The sequence below is a fragment of the Gracilinanus agilis genome, chromosome 3 (genome assembly GCF_016433145.1).
Source record: "Gracilinanus agilis isolate LMUSP501 chromosome 3, AgileGrace, whole genome shotgun sequence".
NCBI classification, from domain to species: domain Eukaryota; kingdom Metazoa; phylum Chordata; class Mammalia; order Didelphimorphia; family Didelphidae; genus Gracilinanus; species Gracilinanus agilis.
In genome coordinates, this window is record NC_058132.1 from 649,635,871 (window position 1) to 649,655,074 (window position 19,204).

Sequence of the window (19,204 nt, forward strand, 5' to 3'; positions counted from 1 at the left end):
AGAGGGACATCTGGGGCATCTAAAGGGGGGGGAGGGGCTGGCATTGTTTGAGGCACCCCAACCTGAATCTGAAAAATCGAATGCTGAAGAGCTGGGAGCCACGGCAGGCAATAGAGGATAAGCCAAAGAGAGCTCCCACCTCGGAAGAACAATGCCGGAAATGCTGGGACTGAGCTTGGGCCTGCGGTGGCTGAGAAGCAGGAGTTAAAGGGCTTCCGGAGAGAAGGAGCCCTGTGGAGGGCCCAAGGGGGCGCCCAAAGGGCAGAGAGCCACGGAGGGAGCTGGGCAGCCAGAGGAGGACACTTGTCCGAAGTCACATTTGCACCCGGGACCTCCCGTCTCTAAGCCTCGCTCTCAGTCCACTAGGCCGCCTCGCCGCCTCTCGCTCCATGAATTCCTTGAGGGAGAAGCGGTCGGCCCTCCCGGCCTCCACGGCATTCTGTGGGAACGAGTGCAGGACGCGGAGGCTCGAATCCTGCCTCCGCCGCTTCCTAGCTGCCGAAGCAGAGGCCGCACTTTTGAACCTCCGCCTCCTCCGCGGTAACGCGGGGGGGGGGGGGGGGGGGCGGCGCCGAGTCCGGCGGTGACCCCTTCTCGGAATGCCCGGGGGCGCCGCTTATTATTCATTATTACGGCCCTCCGGGGCTGCCCTCAGGATGGACCTGCGGAGGCTGTAGCGGGCAGCCCAAGGACGGGCGGTGGAGAGGGGGGAGGGAGGGGCTCCTCTGGGAGCAAGTCCTCTGCGGCCTAGACCCGATGCGGGGGTCCTCCCAGCTCTGGGAGAGTCCCCGGAGCCCCATTCTAAGTCTGAAAGAGGCGCCGCTGTTCACACTCGAGGGGAAAACCCTCCGGGTGCCCCTGGGTCGGAGCCAGGGAAAAGGTGGAGCTCCGGGAAGCCAAAGGGGGCCGCGCCGGAAGTGAGTGACCAAACCCTCTCCCCTCCCCCTCCCGGGTCTAGAAAAGCCCAGCATTCCTCGGGGCGGCCGCTGCGACCTTTCTGAAGCTGACTTAACCCCACCGAGATCTGTCAAATGGATTTGGAGGTCTCACGCGGAGCCCGGCCCCCCCAAACCGCCCCCTTCCGCGCCCTCCTTTCCTTTCTAGAGACGCAGCAGAGGCTGGATGGTTTCTTTGTGGTTGAGAGGGGGTGGCTGCTGCTGCTGCTGCTAATACCGGGGTGCCATATTGTACGGGCTGCGTGTGCATGTGTGGCTTCTCCAAACCGGTTATCTGTTGTTTAAAGTCTCTAGAATCAATACTGAATATTGGACCCAAGGTAGAAGAGTGACAAGGACAAGGCCATGGGGGTGAAGTGACTTGCCCAGAGTCACCCAGGTCTAAGACCAGATTTGAACCCAGGACTTCCCTTCTCTAGGCCAGGCTCTCACTCCATGGAGCCCGCCCGCCCCCCCCCACCCAGGGCCCCCCTGGTCTTGCCATTCTCAAACACGCTCATCGTGAGCCCCTCAAGTCTTCTTAGTCAGACTAAACAAACCCTGCTCCTTTTTAAAGGAGCTCCACACAGGTCCTGAGTTCCGATCCACCATATTCTGGTTCCTCTTTTCGGGATGTTCTGCAGATGATCCATGCTGCCTCTAGAACGTGGCTCCAGAGCGGCGCCCAGCACTTGGAGGGTGTGTGGCCGAGCCAGGGGCCAGGGGCGCTCTGGAGGGTCTGCACATGCGGTCCAGGAATTGATTTCTTTTTCAATATGTGTTTTAATGACTCCATCCCCGTCCTGGGTAATCTGTCTGTTCATTTAGAGCAGTGATTCCCAAAGTGGGCGCCACCGCCCCCTGGTGGTGCTGCAGCGATCCAGGAGAGCAGTGATAGCCACACTTTTTTTGTATTACATTCTATTCTGAGTTCAAGAAATAGTTTCATCATTTCCAGGGGCACTAAGTAATATTTTTTTCTGGAAAGGGGGCGGGAGGCCAAAAGTGTTTGGGAACCCCTGGTTTAGAATCATCATTTGGAGGGGGCTCCAGGGGCTTTGCTGGAGGGGGGGGGGGGGGGGGGGGATCCCAGACTCAGAAAAGACCAGGACACGTCAGCTCTCCCTCAGAGCTTGGCCAACTGGCCAATCTTGCAGGTACTCTCTCGAGCCTCCCTAAGAGATGGGCGTGTGGATGTTGGGGCACAGCTGAGGGTTGTGGGGTAAAGGAGGCTCCGGCAGGAGATCTGGGGAGCAGGAAACCTCTGGACTTGGGGACAAACATGGGTTCGGTGCCTCGTCTGGGCCAGAGACTGTACCCAGGGCTGGGGGGACAAAAGGGGTCCCTGCCCTCAGAGAGCTCATCACCGAGGAGGCAGGGGAAGCCGTGAAGCCTCCCAAGCTGGACAGCAAGGCTGGCTGCTTCTGGTAGGCAGAAGGGAGGCCGGATGCTTTCTAGCACTTTATAGCCTGACCCGGAGTTTGGGGCCAGGCAGCTTGCCTTGACTGTGCTCAATCCCTCCACCAATAAGCATTTATGAAGTGCCTACTGTATGCTAACAGATGGAAACATGGTCTGATTGGCTCTGATTGGCCAGCTTCCTCGTGGCGTAAAGATTTTCTTAGCCTTTTCAAGAGGAGGGCAGCACCTAGCAAGGCTGTCCAAGCTTTCCTGGGGCCAAGGGTCCATCTCTTTTTGGTCCCTGGGGTCCTTCTGGCCTCTTCACTTCTCCTTCCTGCCTTCTGTCTGGCATTTCTTGCCTTAGCTGCTTGCTCCCCAATCCCTGGGGTTAAGGGATAAGTAAAATTTTAGTTGATAGACATAAAGGTGAGGTGGAGAGATCGAAGAGATGGGACCCCCTCCCACCGTCAGTACAAGTCGGACCCAGGACTCAAACCCCTGGCCACCCTGCTCTGGCCTGGAGGGGGTGCCCTGTGGCTCCTTCTTGGGCTAGATTGGGTTAAATCCAGGTCTAACCCTTCGCAGGCCTTGGAGGTGGGAGCTTTTGTTCCTTGGCGAGGCAGAGCTTTCTCTCGCTCAGCTCCATTATCTTCTTCAAGAAAGAAATCCAGCGTTGTTTGGCTCCGAGTGGCTTGTTGTGGAGCGCTGACCACGGAGGTTGGGGCGAGCTGCTTGTGACAGCAGAAATGAACTGCGCCGGTGCCAATTCCTAGGGTCTCCAGGGCCCCGGATTGTCAGCAGCCAAGAGTCCACTTCCCAGAAACCCCGCTCTGTGAAAGGAAGAGCGACCGAGGCCAGCAGGCGGCCGGCCAGCTCCTGGCTCAGGGCTCAGGGCTCTGGGCTCAGGGGCCACTTCTGGCATCCTTCCGTCCCACTGCTGGTCAGCCCCAGTGACCTCCGGCCATCCCGAGCCAAGCCAAGGCGAGCGAGAGCCCCAGCCCAGGGCAGTGCCAGGCTGGAAACTGCCAACACGGCCGGGTACCTGGCCCGGCTCCTGCCCCATGGAGAGGCACCACAGGTAGCCCAGCAGGCCACAAGCTCTGGGAGGTGAACACCCTTGTTTTGTATTCTAGGGGAAGAGAAGGAAGGATGGATGAATTATTCGGTTCTGTTCACACCACTTAACCAAGCTATCATGGAACAGTGGACAGAGTATTGGACGTGAAGTCACGAAGACTTGAGTTCTAGCCCCTACCTCAGGGGGTTGTCAGGGGATCCAATGAGAGAATGCTGTACACCCCCCCCCCCCATCTTGGAGGAGGGCAGATAATAGGCAGATCGTGTAGTTATTTTGTCCTTATTGCCTGTCTGCCTACCATCTGCCCTCCTCCAAGAGGTGGAGTACAGCTTTACAAAGTACTTTATAGACGTTCTCTCATTGGATCCCCCTGACAACCCCCTGAGGTAGAGGCTATTATAATTCCCACTTTACAGATGAGAAAACTGAGACACAGAGATGCAGTGAACTGCCTATATAGGATCACATAGCTAGAAAGAGTCTGAGGCAGGATTCAAACTCAAGTCTTTGGACCTAGAGTCAGGAAGATCTGGGTTCAGATCTGACCTCAGGTACTTCCTAGCTGTGGGACTTTGGTCAAGTCATTTCACTCTGTTGCCTTAGTTTCCGTATCTGTAAAATGAGTTGGAGAAGGGAATGGCGAACCACTCCAGTATCTTTGCCAAGAAAACCCCAGTGAGTTCCATGTGAACTGGAAAGTCCTCCAGGAATTGATGAAAGGAGCAGAACCAGAAGAACATTGTACACAGAGACCGATACGCTGTGGTACAATGGAATATAATGGACTTCTGTACTAGCAGCAACACAATGACCCAGGACAATTCTGAGGGGCTTATGAGAAAGACGCTACCCACATTCAGAGGAAGAACTGTGGGAGCGGAAACGCAGAAGAAAAACAACTGCTTGAACACATGGGTTGAGGCGGACATGATTGGGGATGTAGACTTTAAACAATCACACCAATGCAACTCAATAATATGGAAATCGGTCTTGATCAATGACACATGTAAAACCCAGTGGAAATGCGTGTTGGCTACGGGGAGTGGTGGTGGGTTGGGGGGGTGGAGGGGAGAGTAAGAATATGAATCATGTAACTATGGAAAACATTTCCTAAAAAAATTAAAACAAGCAAACAAAAAAGAAAACCTCAATGAAGTCACAAAGAGTTGGACATGACTGAAAAACGACCCAACAACAACATGGCAGGGGAGGGGAGGGGCAGCACCCCAAAGGATCAGGGAAGAGTCTTTGAGGAAGGCGGCCCAACACAGCAGGCAGGACGAAAGAGGGGCAGCTGCCTCTTCTGTCCTGTGGTTTCTGAACTCCCCTCCTTTGGGAGAAGGAAACTGAGAGGGGAAGGGAAGTGACCTACCCAAAGCCATACAACTCAAGGCTCTCTCTTGCTCACACCCACCACCCACATGTGTACCTTCTTCCTGTGTGACCTTAGAGATCACTGAGCCAGCCTCCTCCTTCTAGAAAAATAGGGCCCCGAGAAACTCAGTTACTTGCCCCAAATCACACAGCTAATAAGTGTCTAGAGCAGATTTGGAGCCTGTGCCTTCCCAAGTCAAACAAAGTGCTCCCTCGATCTACCCATGGCTTGGAGGAGCATCAAGGGACGTCATGAAAAGGAAGGAGAAGCCCCCCCACCCAAAGCCATGTGGCACAGGGGACCTTGAGGGCTTCCTTGTGTGTGTGCACACATGTGCGTCTATCGGTATTCTACTCCATGACCTTGCACAAATCCCTCAGTCCCTGCGTGCCTCAGTTTCCTCTCTACAAAGATACAGCGGGGTCAAAGGGCCTCCCTACAGCCAGCTGTAGATGGACTCTGGAGAGGTGACCAGTGAGAAAGGGGGAAGCCCCGGGTTCCCTCCCTGGGTTGTCTCACTAAACTTCCTTCTAGCATGTTTCTCCCTCACACACACACAGAAAAGGCATCTTGGTGAAGCTCTATTAGTCAATCAACATTGAGAAGCACCCGCCATATGCAAGGAATGTTAGACTACAGGATCCAAGCGAGGCAACTCCTACCCCAAGGAGCTGACATGCTATGAGGATGGGGCTGGGGGCACATGATGTATGCCCACCTACGGACACCCCCAATCAGTAGGGCATCATTTAGGGCATCATTTAGGGCAGAGGCAGTGGCTGGGACTGAGGCACGCTGTGGATAAGCCCCAGAAAGTGGCCCCTCCAGGGGCCTTGCTGTGGATTGGGCCTTCCAAAAGCAGCCTCTCTCCCAAATTCTAGAAGAATTTGCCTCAGCCTGGTCCATCACATTTCTGAAGCCTCACTGCCCCCTTGTGGTCATTCCAAGGGGCTGATGACCCATTCAGAAACACCATCTTCGAGGGGTCAACTTCAGTGAGGGTTGTCAGCTTTGTTTCATTGGCCTCCCATTTCTTTCCACTGATAACTGGTTTTCCCAGATGTGTCCTTTAGGGAAATCCACCTAAACATGCATCCATGCATTCATTTCTCCTGGAGAGAGAGGGAAGCTTTCTTCCCCCATTTCCCCAATGTGCCTGTGGAACAGGTCTTTCCCTTTCACAGCCTCTCTGGGTCGGCCATCAGTGCACCTCTCCATGCATAAAAATCCCCCTCTGTGAACCACGTGGCATGAAGGCCAAGGTCTAACGTTGCTTGAAGACCTCCCAGGAGGGGGAATCATGACCTCTCAGGGCAGCCTCTTCTGAGCAAGCTCTTCCTTACCTTGTAACTAAATCCACCTCTCTGAAAATCCTACCCTTGGCTCCTAGTTCTCTTCTCCGAGGCCAATTAGAATGAGTCTGAGTCGTCCTTTATCTCCAGAAAGCTCTTCTAATTCATGAAGGCAACTCTCATTCCTCCCTGACTGATCACCACCCCTCCCCTCCCCCAAAGCCCTCTCTTCTCCAGCCCTCATAAGGTCTACATAAAGTGCTGTTCACTGTGAAGAGTGACTAACATGTCCATAGCCTTCCACCCAGAGATCTCACCTCGAGGCAGAAACCCCAAAGAGGTCGATGACAAAAAGATCCAAAGTCCCCCAGATAGCGATTTAGCAGCACGTTCTGTGGTCGAAAAGAACTAGAAACAAACTCCATGTCCATCCATTGCTTATGTATTATTGCACTGTAAGAAATGATGAAGACCGAGAAGCATGGCAAAACTTCTGTGAACAGATGCAGAGCAAGATCAGCAGAACCAGGATGTAGCCTACCGAGGAAGTGCAGCAATGGAAATCCGAAGAAGACGGCTACTAACTCCTGCACTGTGGAAACTGGAGAGCGAGGAGTGATCGGGACCTAGCTAGCCTTAAAGGAGAGGGGGTGGGGGTGGGGGGGAAGGCAGCTTCCCTGGCTTCGATGTTGACCTGGGAGTCCTTGGGTCTTCTGGAATGTTGTCCAGGACATTCTGCCTTTTCTATATGTCGGTTAGCTTTATTGAATTATGTTGTTCTTTCTGTGGTTGTTCTTCATTAGAAGGAATGGCTATCAGGGTGTAGGAGGGATACTGGGAGGATCCATAAGATAGAAAAAAAAAGTTTATTTTAAAAAGTAACATGCCACTGATCTTCAGGGCTCTAAGTTACCCGGGAGTTAACTGAGTTACACGAGGGGCTGAGCTAACATCCTGCCTAGTTTCTGTCCTCAGTGCTTAGAGCTGGCAATAGTTTATAGGGTTACAGGTCCAGGACTGGAAGGCACTATTGAGTTGGTTTGGCTGCGATGCAAAAGCAGTCTCTCCCCAAGTAGAAAGCAAAAGGAAGCTTTCTGCACTGTATTTCCTTCCCTCCTGATACCTCTTGGGCAGCTTGGCATAGGATCTGGCCAGAGAGGACATCCTCCACATTTAGGTGAGATGGGAATTTGGAAGACTTTCTCACCACTGCTATGTAGGTATGCTGGGGTTAAGGACTGAGGGGATGGGTGGTTCCTAGGCAGCTGGAGTTGTGGTGGCAGTGGAGGGGTCCCTAAAGCTTTCCTCTAATTAGAACCAATGGCCCCACTTGGCTGACACAGAGCCTGGCATTCTCAACTGGTGCTAATCCTGGAAGAACTGGGGAGGTTGTTGCCGTGTAGAGGAAATAACATTGAGAGTGGGGGTTAGCCTTGTTTTTCTTGGCTCCGGGGGGAAGAACGAGGAGCAGCAGGGTTGGGAAGGTGCAGGGAGTCAGATGTGGGCTGAAGAGAAGAAACAACTTCCTGACATTTAGAGTTGTCCAATAGTGGGATGGGCTGCCACCAGAAGCAGCAAGTTCCTTGGCACTAGAGGACTTTGTGGGGATTTTTGGGCATTCTTATAAGGTATAGGTTGGACCCAATGGCCTCTGAAGTCCTTCCGGCTCTGAGATTCTTTGATTCTATTACTCAGGAGCCCCCAACCTCAACCTTGAGTCTTGGTCTTGGTTCTTACTAGTTGTGTGTCTTTAGCCAAGACACTGATTTCTCTGAAACTCAATTTCCTCATTTATAAAATAGGTTTAATGATATTTGCCTATCTTGCTGGGTTATTGGAAGAAATAGATGAGAATGTAGAGAGGAGAAGATGTTAGCCCAGTGCAATAGCAGACACTCTTATTATTATAGTACCCAGGTTAAGCGTCTGAGAGAAGGCACCCTCTCAGGTGTTCACCAGTCTCATTACTCCACCCATTCAGTAACTCATCATCGCTTACTGATATTTGGCTTCCTTATTAGAAAATGGTAATAATCCCCTTATCAGACGATAACTTTCTTTCAGTCTATCTATTCCTATGCTTCACCTCCCCCAAGCTTATTCTTTGTGCTCATAGAGACCTACAATCCTTCTACCCATCAGCACTTTCTCACATCATTACTTCTTCTCTAACTTCACTTACTTCCCTTTCCAATCTCCACCGATAACCATTTCAACAAAGCTAATGCTTTGCTGAATTCCTCTCACTTCCTTGTCCCATCACCTAATGGATTGCCAAGCCTCTGCCCTGGATTACTCTCACCCTTTGCCTCCTCTGCTCCTTCTTACTGTTGCTCAATGGAGTTGAAAGAAATCCAACAAGTGCTGAGTTGGTACATTATAAATTTATAATGGCCCAGCTGTGTGACCCTGGGCAAGTCACTTAACCCCCATTGCCTAGCCCTTCTGCCTAAAAGGGTTTAAAAACAAACAAATAAAAATAAAAAATAAAAATTGGCAAATACAAAATATTAAAAAATTTTTTTATAATGGCCACCTTCAGCTGGGCCTTCACTGCAGCAAGGCAATCCTTTCATTCCTCCCTAATGGATTATTTGCAACATAAAGTATTCCAGATTTCCTCTTCTCAAAGTTTCCCTCTCAGTTGAGGACCTGAGAAAATGAGGCCATTTGACATAAGCTCCCCCTTCTCCTTTCTATCTCAAAACCCTACTGACACCGTAAACTCTCTCCTCTTTTATTCCATTCTCTGACAGGAAGATCCTTGATCCCATGCTTGTTTTTGTCTTCTTCAACCCATTCCATCTTTGGTCATCAGTTCCCCTTCTCTAGACTACGACCTCTCCTTCACAACTGGTTTCTTACTACTTAACTGCCTTAAAACATGCCAATGCAGCTATCAATAATATGTAAATAAGTCTTGATTGATGACACATGTTAAAACCAGTGGAAATCGAGTTGGGGGGGGAACTTGAGGGGGTGAAGGAGAAAGTAAAAACACGAATCATGGAAGCATGGAAAAGTTTTCTAAAAATAAAAAAAATTAATTAAAAAAACCATGCCTGGGTCTCCTCGATCCTAAAAAAAGATGACAAAATAAAACAAAAAAGAATCTCCCACCCCCAACGAACCCCAAACTTCCAAACCAACGATTGCTCCAAACAAAAGCCCACAAGCATTCACTGGACCCTAGAGTGCTCTCAAGCCATTCTCCTATGTCTTTCTTCCCCTTTTGAGTCAAATTCCTAGGAAAAAACCCTTTTGCTTCACTTCTCCACTTAATCCTTTTTAATCTATCTTCTGAATTCTTTACTCAGCGGATACCACTCTCCATATCTGACTATTCCTTTTCAATCTCCTTTGCTGACCCATAATCCATATCGCTTCCTCTAACTTTGAATGTTTCCAATGGCTCAGATCAGGGTCCTTTTCTCATCTCTCTGCTCTCATGACTTTCTCATCTCTATGCAGAGAAATCATAAATTTCTTTCACAATGTTGATGGTGGTAGTGATGATAATGGTGTGAGATCTCACATTCACAGAGCAATCGAAGGTTTTTAAAGTACTTTACACATCTCACAACAACCTTGAGTAGCAGATTGTAACTGAAGCTGAGAAAGGTGACTTGCCCCAGGATTATATAGTATTCCAGGCCAGATTCCGGCGGACTATTGACTCCTGACTCCAAGTTTAGTGCCATCCACTCTATCACCTAGTAGCTCTAGAGCAGGGGTTCCCAAACTTTTTTGGCCTCCCGCCCCCTTTCCAGAAAAAATATTACTTAGCCCCCTGGAAATTAATTTTTAAAAATTTTTAATAGCAATTAATAGGAAAGATAAATGCGCTTGTGGCCATCACTGTTCCCCTGGATCGCTACAGCACCCACCAGGGGGCAGTGGCGCCCACTTTGGGAATCACTGCTCTAGACTGTCTTTTCCAGAACATCAGTCCCATCTCATCTAAAGGTTATTTCAAATAATGTCCCAGAAACATCTAAACTTAACACGTGCAAAACCAGCCTCGTGTTTCTCTCCAAATCTTTCCCTCTTCAAGACTTCCCTATTTCTGTCTAAAGTAATGTCATCATCCATTCACTCTTCCAAGTTTGTCCCCTTAGCATCACTCTGGACTCTTCCTCACCCAATATATTCATTTGGTTGCCAAATCTTGTCATTTCTACCTCCACAACATTTCTCCCATCGAGCCTTTCTTTCAATTCACCCAGATATCACTATAGTTAAGACCTTTATCATCTCTCACCTAGAGAACTGTAACAGTCTTCTTGGTGGCCTTCCTCCCTCAAATCTCAACACTCCTGCCCATCGCCCACATTGCTGCCAAAGTGATTTTTGTTAAACTCAGATCTAACCATACCCTTCAACTATTTAATCTACTTCAGTGGTTCCCCATTTTAAAAGGGTCAAATATATATTCTTCTGTTTAGTTGAAAAGCCCTTCACAACCTGGTTTTCCGGTCTCATTGGACATTACTCTGCTCCCCTTCCTCTACCATCCCCAAAACTTCCATCCAATCAAAGTGACCTCTCTGTTGCTCACACATGGCACTCCATCTCCAGTGCCTTTACACGGGTCAACCCCTGGAATTCATTTTGTCCTTACCTCTGTCACATCGAGTTCCCCTCTTCTTTAAAGACCCAGCTCAAGCACCCCCTTCGACATGAAGCCTTTCCTGATCCCAATCACCTTGAAGAGTGCTCAGACCATGCTGGAAGCACAGCCACCTTGTAGTTAGCTATGTTGTATATATTTTCTATTTATCCTGTAGAGATCTTTATATGTCCTTCATGCCATTTGTCTTAAAGGGGAAATATTTGTATCAAATTTCTTTATATCTATGATGTACACATTGCAGATATTCTTTTCATTTCCATCCTTCTAAGTAAAGATGGTTTCATTCTTTATATTTGTATCTTTAGCACTCACAATAGTGCCTGGATAATTATGGGTCCTCAATAAATACATGTTATCTATCCAACCATCCATCCATCCATCTCTTTATCTATCACTCCATCTATCTATCTCTCCATCCATCATCGATTTATCCATTCACCATCTATCCATACATCATCTATCTATCCATTCACTATCTATCCATCCACCCATCTATCTGTCTATCTATCTATTCTTCCATCATCTATCTATCCATTCACTATCTATCTATCCACCCATCCATCCATCCATCTATTTATCTATCTATCACCTACCTACCTTCCTATCTATCCATCCATTTATCTATCCATCATCTCTCTCTCTCTATCTATCCATCCATTTATCTATCCATCATCTCTCTCTCTCTATCTATCCATCCATTTATCTATCCATCATCTCTCTCTCTCTCTCTTTCTCTCTCTCTTCTCTCTCTCTTTATCTAGATATTATTGTCATTGTTCAGTCACATCTGACTCTTTGGGTTTCTATTATGGGATTTTCTTGGCAAAGATACTGGAGTAGCTTGCCATTTCATTCTCCAGTGGATTAAGGCAAAGGATTAGTGACTTGTCAAGGATCACACAGCTCGTGAGTGGCTCAGGCTGGATTTGAACTCCTGTCTTCCTGACTCTAGGCTCAGCACTCTATCCACTGAGCCACCTAGCTACCTCCCATCAATTCATCTGTTCATTCATAATAACTGTTAGTTAACAGATTGCCTCATAGAAGAGAGCAGAAGATGCAGCGATGATTGGGACAGTAGCACCCGGGAGCATGGCATCTCTCTAGCTAGGGAGGTGCTGCCTTAAGGCAATGAGGAGACAAAGAAGAGAAGAAAGCTCCTGCTACGTGGCCACAGTTGGCCCTCCCTCTGAACCACTATAAACGAATCAGTATCTTGGATTCCTTTCTCCTCGAGGAGGTTCTGTGGTGCTTTGGATCTGGGATCAGAGGGTCTGGGTTCAGATCATGACTTTGCCACCTGCTCTCAAGGTGTAAAGTGAGGGGCTTGGACCCTGTGCCCTCTCAGTTCCCTGCCAGACCCTCTGATTCCATCCTCTACACGGCTGCTCCGGAGTTAGCCCCTACAGCTGAAGGGCAAGTACACGTTGGAATTGCCTGCCAGGCAGTAAGCATTTAGTGAGCACCCTCTGTGTGCCTGGCATTATGCCCAAATGATGGGGATACAAAGAGGCAAAAGACAGTCTCTGCCCTCAAGGAGCTCATGATCCAATGAAGGATATAACGTGCAAATAGCCATGGACGAACAAGCTCCACCGAAGAGACATGACACAGCCACACGGAATAAATGTACATGTATGCACACACACATGTATCCCTCTGCAGATCACGTGCAAACCTTAAATTCTGTCAGCTCTCCCTAAGCAGCTCATCGGTAAGGGCAGGAGGGCAGCAGCTATTGCCAACAGCCCTCAGGAGAGGCACCAGCATTGTGGCCCCCCGAAGACTGGCTTTAAGAAACCTACAAAAGAGGCAGGAAGGTGGCTCAGTGGATGGAGAGCTAAGCCTAGGGACAGAAGGTCCTGGGTTCAAATCTGCTCTGTGACCCTGGGCCAGCCACTTAACTCCCATAGCCTAGCCCTGACCCCTCTTCTGCCTTGGAACTGATACTTCGTAGTGATTCCAAGACAAGAAGGCGAGGGTCCAAGAGCCGGGAGGATCAAAGGATCTGGGCTGCTCTGGGCTACTCCCTTATAGCTGAGAGCCATTGCCTCGCACGGTCTATGGCATGTAGTTGGTGCTCAATACATTTACCCATTTATTGATTTTCAGAGTGAAACGGGCTGGTGTTTCACAGCAGCTTTCCTCACTCCTTTATGCCTTTGGATGAATCCTTTGGGTCCAAGGAAGTCCTAGAGTCAGCTCGGCGGCTCAGTGGCTAGAACGCTGGGTCTGGAGTCGGGAAGACCTGAATCCAAAACTAGCCTCAGACACTAAATAGCGTTGTGGCCTTGGGCAAGTCATTTAATGTGTTTGCCTTAACCCACTGGAGAAGGAAAGGGCAAACCACTCCAGCATCTTTGCCCAGAAAGCCTCCCAGACAGCACTGGCTCGGGGGTCCTTGAGGGCACAAATAGTTGGCTGTGACAGAATGACTGAGCCCAGAGGAATTCTTGGGCTTCGCTCAGGCTTTCCTGAAAGGCGCCTGAAGTCTTGAGCCCGTGGCACAGGGGAGGCCCGGCCAGTGACGCCTGAGGGTGGCCCGTGGCACAGGGGAGGCCCGGCCAGTGACGGCCGAGGGTGGCCCGTGGCACAGGGGAGGCCCGGCCAGTGACGGCCGAGGGTCCCAGCATCAGGGACGGCTCCGTTCTGGTCCTCACTTTCCTCCTCATCTCCTGGGGGTGGAGGACCCCTATCAGGTCGGGCACCGGCTGGAGCTTCTTCACACCTGGACCCTGATGGGCCTGACCAGGGTTCCTCCCCGTGAGCACGTCCCCGGAGGGCCTCTGTCTTGGTCCATGGGGTGTGACTTCAGAGAGAGGAATGCTACCTAGAGAGAAGAGTTCCGGCCCGAGGAAGCAGGTCTGGGGACATTTTCTGGGTGTTTCCGCAGAGGATTCCTGGACGGCACCCTCTCCAGGCTGGTGGCCCGCCCCTCTCTTGGGCACAGACTTCGGACGAAGCGACGCCTTCGGTGGGCTTCCAAACGGCCTTTGTTTCCCCGGAGCCCTCCTTGGACAAGGCCTCTGCCAGACGGAGCGTTTTTCCAGGGGACGTTCCCAGGAAAATGGGAGCGAGGGAGGAAGGAGTGTGTGATCTGGGGCTGGGAGGCTCTGCACTTGGCTTCTAGCAGCCACCATCTTGCTTTTTCCACTCTCCCAAGGCAGACACACCCGAATTCTTACCAGTTTCAGAGTTGTGTAACTCAACAGGCCTTTCCTGTCTTCCCGGTAACTATTTTTAGAGCCGCTTCTAGTGCCCATTCAAAGCATCTCAGGGCATTCCAGGTTCCGGGGCCAAGTGTGGCCAGGGAGCTTTTGATTTTCTTCCCCCTCACAAAGCATTCCCGAGGTTGGCATGCCTGGAGGGGGCCCCAAACCCAGTTTAGTGGCCGTTGGCTTAGAGCCGCTCACCATGAGGAAAAACAAACCTCTCCCTCTGGTCCACGCCTGACACCTTCCAGCCCCGGCCTTCAGGAGCTGCTCCTGGCTGCTGGCCCTGCCGCTGTGGACACAGGAGGAGGGGAGGAGGGTTTGGGCCCGTCTCCCGGGGGAGGCTCCATTCTCTCCCTTCCTCTCCTTTCTGCCAAGGCAGGGGACCAGGGATTTGGAAGCTTGACTCTGCTATCAGGTAGTGGATAGACGGATTACTTTTGCTAAACTGCTCCCACCTTTTCCATTTTTTTGTTTGTTGTTGTTGTTCCGAGGGATGGATCCCTGTTTGTGAGAAGGGAAGGGACAGCGAAAGAAGCGAAGGTGATGCTGAAAAATTCATCCGTGACAACTAAAAGTGTCCAACACGTAAAGCAGGAATATTTCACTTTCTTTTGCAAAAAATACAACTCTTATTCATATAGGAAGAGAAGAGAGGCGGGGGGCAGAGTGGATAGGACTGGCAAGAAAGACTTGGATTCAGATCTTGCCTCAGATACTTGCCAGATATATAACCATGAGTCTAACCCATAGATCCTCTGGGAAGGTCTTCTTGCCTCTGAGGTTGACTCTGTTTCCTCTGACACGGAGACCGTGAAGAAATTTGGGAGGATTCTGGAGTCATTTAGGGATGACGGCCCACTTTGCAGATCAGGAAACAGAGGTCTGGAGAGGCTGAGCCACTTGAGCAGAGCCACACAGCTAGTCAGACTACGAGGTGGGACTCCTGCTCAGGTGTGGCTGATGTCAAGCCCACTCCCCTGGCCACAACGCCTCTCAAAGACAAGGCGCCAGGGCCGGGGGATGCTATGGAGATGGAGAAGATGCTGTCTCGACTCTCAGAGTCGTGATGTGTGGAAAGGGAAATCCACAGAGCTGTGCCGGAGTTGGCTCATACTGACACGAGAGAGCCGGTTGTTAAATTTTCAGTAGGAGCATTTATAGCTCAAAAACTGGCAAACTCTACAAATCAGAACTCCATGATTGCTTTGTGGATTGTCTAGACTTAAGAACGTGAGGGAGAAAATGTTCCTAATGCTGATTATTAAAGATGCCATAGGCACATCCTTTTCCTCAGGAAGCCAGTAGTTAAATATTTATAATACACCCCTGGGACAAGATGTGTATAAATATGAAAAATAATAAAGGCTGCTATAATACTATAAATTAGTATTTTAATTAAAGCCATGCCGATAGATAAAGTTATTAGACCATGCGCTTATAAGAATTCAAAATTGCCGCCCCAGTCATTATTACCTCTTCCTCAGTCTGCTGGCCAAGAGACCACTCCCTCCTAACCCAGGAGATTATAAACTCTTCCCTGCATGGAGACGTAGGTGTCCCCACGCCCAAAGAACCGGGACCGGAAACCCATTGGACCAGGGGAAATGTAGTTTGATAATGTCCATAGAAAATACATATATATATATACTTAAAGATGACATCTCCCAAATTTCACTTTTACAGGTGAGAAGTCTAGCTCAGATACCAGGCAGTTTGGGAGTGGCTGAGGTTGGACCCTTTTGCCCCAGCACAGAAGGAGACTGAATACATCTAAGAGGAAGCTACAGGCTCCTTCATCATTTGCACGTGCATTTGCAGCGGGACCGATGTTTTGTACAAACTTCCTTAAGCTTGAGCCCCTCGTGCCAGGTAAGGGCACATGGTGCCCATAGATGTTGGAGAAAATGTTTGCTTCTGCTTTTTGCTGTTTCCTTTCAGTAACTTTCCCTCCGTGTACAAACCAAGTACAATCAAGTAAAACAAAGGCAGGGGACCCAATGACCACTAAGGGCGTCTTCTAGGCCAGAATCTGTGACTGCAAGGTACTATGGATTTAATCACTTAGGAATCTATAACCTCCGAATGTTTCCTCTCCCCAAGTGTTTTATTTTGAAGACGATGGGGAGAGTGAAGGAGACCAGGTGGTGGTGGTGGTGGTGATGGGGGGACCGACAGAACAGGAGTTACCCAATATCTACGGGCAAGCCCAGAAGTGCCAGCCAATGCTAAGCTTTTAGGGACTCGGAGGGTCACAGTAACCCGGCGGGGAGCTGAAGCGTAGCTGGTGAGCCCAGTAAAACCGTCACCAGGACAACCAGAGGCATCCTATTTCCAGTGTCGCCTCTAAGGGTTTATGCCAGGAGGGATCTGATGATAGCAGCATATGGCAGGCAAATTGCCCTCCAGCCCTGCTGTCTGTCAGACGCTTGGGAGGGTGGATGGACGTAGTGCCCACAGCGGTCAGCAGGGAGGAAGAATGAAAGCAGGGCACGAAGCCCATGGTTGGGAGGGGAGATGGTGGAGGCTCTCGTCATGTCCTCTGAGCTGCTCACCTAGTTATCGGGCCAGCAAAGGACTCAGGTCAGCGGGGAGTTCCCTCATCACGGTACATTGGAAGGAACATTGGCTGTGGATCGGGTCAAAGGACCCGAGTTCACATGCCACCGCTGACATTTACTCCCTGACGTCTGAGGGTCTCTGTTTCCTTTTAGAGGAAGGGGATGAGCCCGGAGATGCCCCCCAGCTCTTGTCTATGACCCTCTTGAGTCACTGATAGGCCACCTTGGAACCATCCTCCGTTTCTCGCCTCCCTCTGCTCCAATATCCAGTTTTGGGGCAACGTCTCCCCTGTTTCTTCTCAACTCACAGCCATTGCCCTAGCAGAGGCCTTCGTTGCCCCTCACTGGCCCCGCTCCCCCAGGCTTCTGATGGTTCTCCCTCCCTCTCCTCTCCTCCATCTCCCAGGCTACAGTCCACAGAGCGGCCAAATTGGCATTTCCAGAGCACAGATGGGACATCTGGCCCTCCTGGTCGAGGGTCTTCGATGCCTCTCCATGGCCTCTGGAATCAAGGACAAGTTCTTCCCCTGCCACCGAAGGCTGGTGATAGACGGATCCCATCCAGCCCGTCTTGCCTTATTTATTCTTTTTTTTTTTTTTAAACCCTTAACTTCTGTGTATTGGCTCCTTGGTGGAAGAGTGGTCAGGGTGGGCCATGGGGGTCAAGTGACTTGCCCAGGGTCACACAGCTGGGAAGTGTCTGAGGCCAGTTTTGAACCCAGGACCTCCCGTTTCTAGGCCTGGCTCTCCATCCACTGAGCTACCCAGCTGCCCCCCCGTATTTATTCTTATTGCTTCCCGGCACCCAATCTTCGAGGACGTCATCAGCATTTAATATATACCTACTATACACAGTAGTATATATTGACTCTACACTACTAGCTGGAGATAGAAAGGCACCGCCATAGCCCCTGCCTCAAGGACATCTCACTCCCTCCTCCAGGCTTGTTTCTGCCCCTTACAACGTTGGGCCTCCTTCAGTGCAGAGCTTAGAGGTCCTCCCCGCAGCCTTTCTGGAGCCCCCCGCCGGGGAGGCTTTCTCCTGCCCCACGTTCTCCCGCACGGGGGTATCCAGGGACACGCCGCGTCCCCCCCAGAGAGCTGGGCACGACGGAGCAACGGTTACTATTTCTCTTTGAAAGACGGCGAGCTCCGGGAAGAGGAGGCTGATGGAGAGCAGTCTGGAGCGGACAAGCCCTGCACACAGCCCGCACTTCGTATGCTTATTGGGTGGAAGCCCTGCTTTGGGAATATTTTAAATGACCCGCCAAGCCACGGGAGCAGATGGGCAGAGACACTGCCAGAGGGTTTTAGGGCATGATGAACGGGTGCTCCTTCCCCCCAGCTTATCGTGGCCCCTCTAATGCCTAGCCTCCATCTCCTGTCAGGAGAAAACCACGGTCCAGGACTGACCTTCCATGTCTTTCCCCTCCCCAGCTCTTCTCCCCTCCCCTCTGGCAGCGCCTCTCCCTCCACACTGCCTTCATCCTGCCTTTTGAGTGTGAGCAGCCTGACATTCTGGAAGATGACTTCAGTCTGGATCTCAGACAGCATCTTAGCAGTGAGCCGTCCCCTCCCCACCCCCCCCCATCCCAGTGATGCTCTGTCTGCTTATTGGCACAAACCCACAGCTGCCTGTGGTCCGGCTTTGCTCCTCCTAATGCTGCTTCCATCCCTGCACGGCCAACCTGAGAGTCAGCGAGGCCGCCTGCCTCTGATACTCAGCAGCCCCATGACCCTGACCAACTCACTTCATGGCTCGCAACCTCAGTTTCCTCACCTGTAAAATGGGCACCATAAACCCGGCGGCAGCTGTCTCACAGGGTTGTCAGGAGGTTCAAATGAGATAAATGGGAAGCATTTTGCACGTTTGATAATGCCATAGAAATGTTAGTTATTATCACTGGTAGTAATAGTGGGCAGAGTGTTTTTACACAGTACTTTAAGGCTTGCAAAGCATTTTCTAAATCTCATTTGATCCTCACAACAACCAAAGGGTACGGATGCTATTATTACCCCCATTTTACAGATGAGGACACTGAAGCAGACATAGGTTAAGTGACTTGTCCAAGGTCACATTCTCAGTAAGTTGCTGAGGCTGGATTTGAACTCCGGTCTTCCTGACTCCTGGCACCAGTCCCAGTGCTCTACCCACCAGGTTACCTAGCTCTGCCCCTCTATATTAGTGCTAATAATTATGTTAACAATGAATAATAGCTAACATTTATAGAATGTCTACCATGTGCCAGGCGCTGTGCTAAGCACTTCACAATGATGATCTCATTTGATTCTTGCAGTAATCCTAGGAGGTAGGTGATATCATTATTCCCATTTTACAGATGAGAAAACCGAGTCAGGCTGAGGCTAAGTGAATTGCTCAGGTGATCCTGCTATTGATTGTTTTTATGATAACTAATACTGTTCAGAGAAAGATAGTGTGGCAAAGTGGGCAGTCAGCTGGGCTCAGAGGCAGGAAGATCTGGGTTCAAGTCTAAACCGTTGACACACTCACTCTCAGCCTTAGTCTCATCTACAAAATGGGAGTCCTAATAACTGTAGCCCTTATCTCGCAAGGTTTTCATCGGGTTCCAATGAGATGTTTGTAAAGTGCTTTTGGAATTAACAAAACATGATATAGATGTCAGCCACAGGAGGAGGAGGAGGAGGAGGAGGAGGAGGAGGAGGAGGAGGAGGAGGAGGAGGAGGAGGAGGAGGAG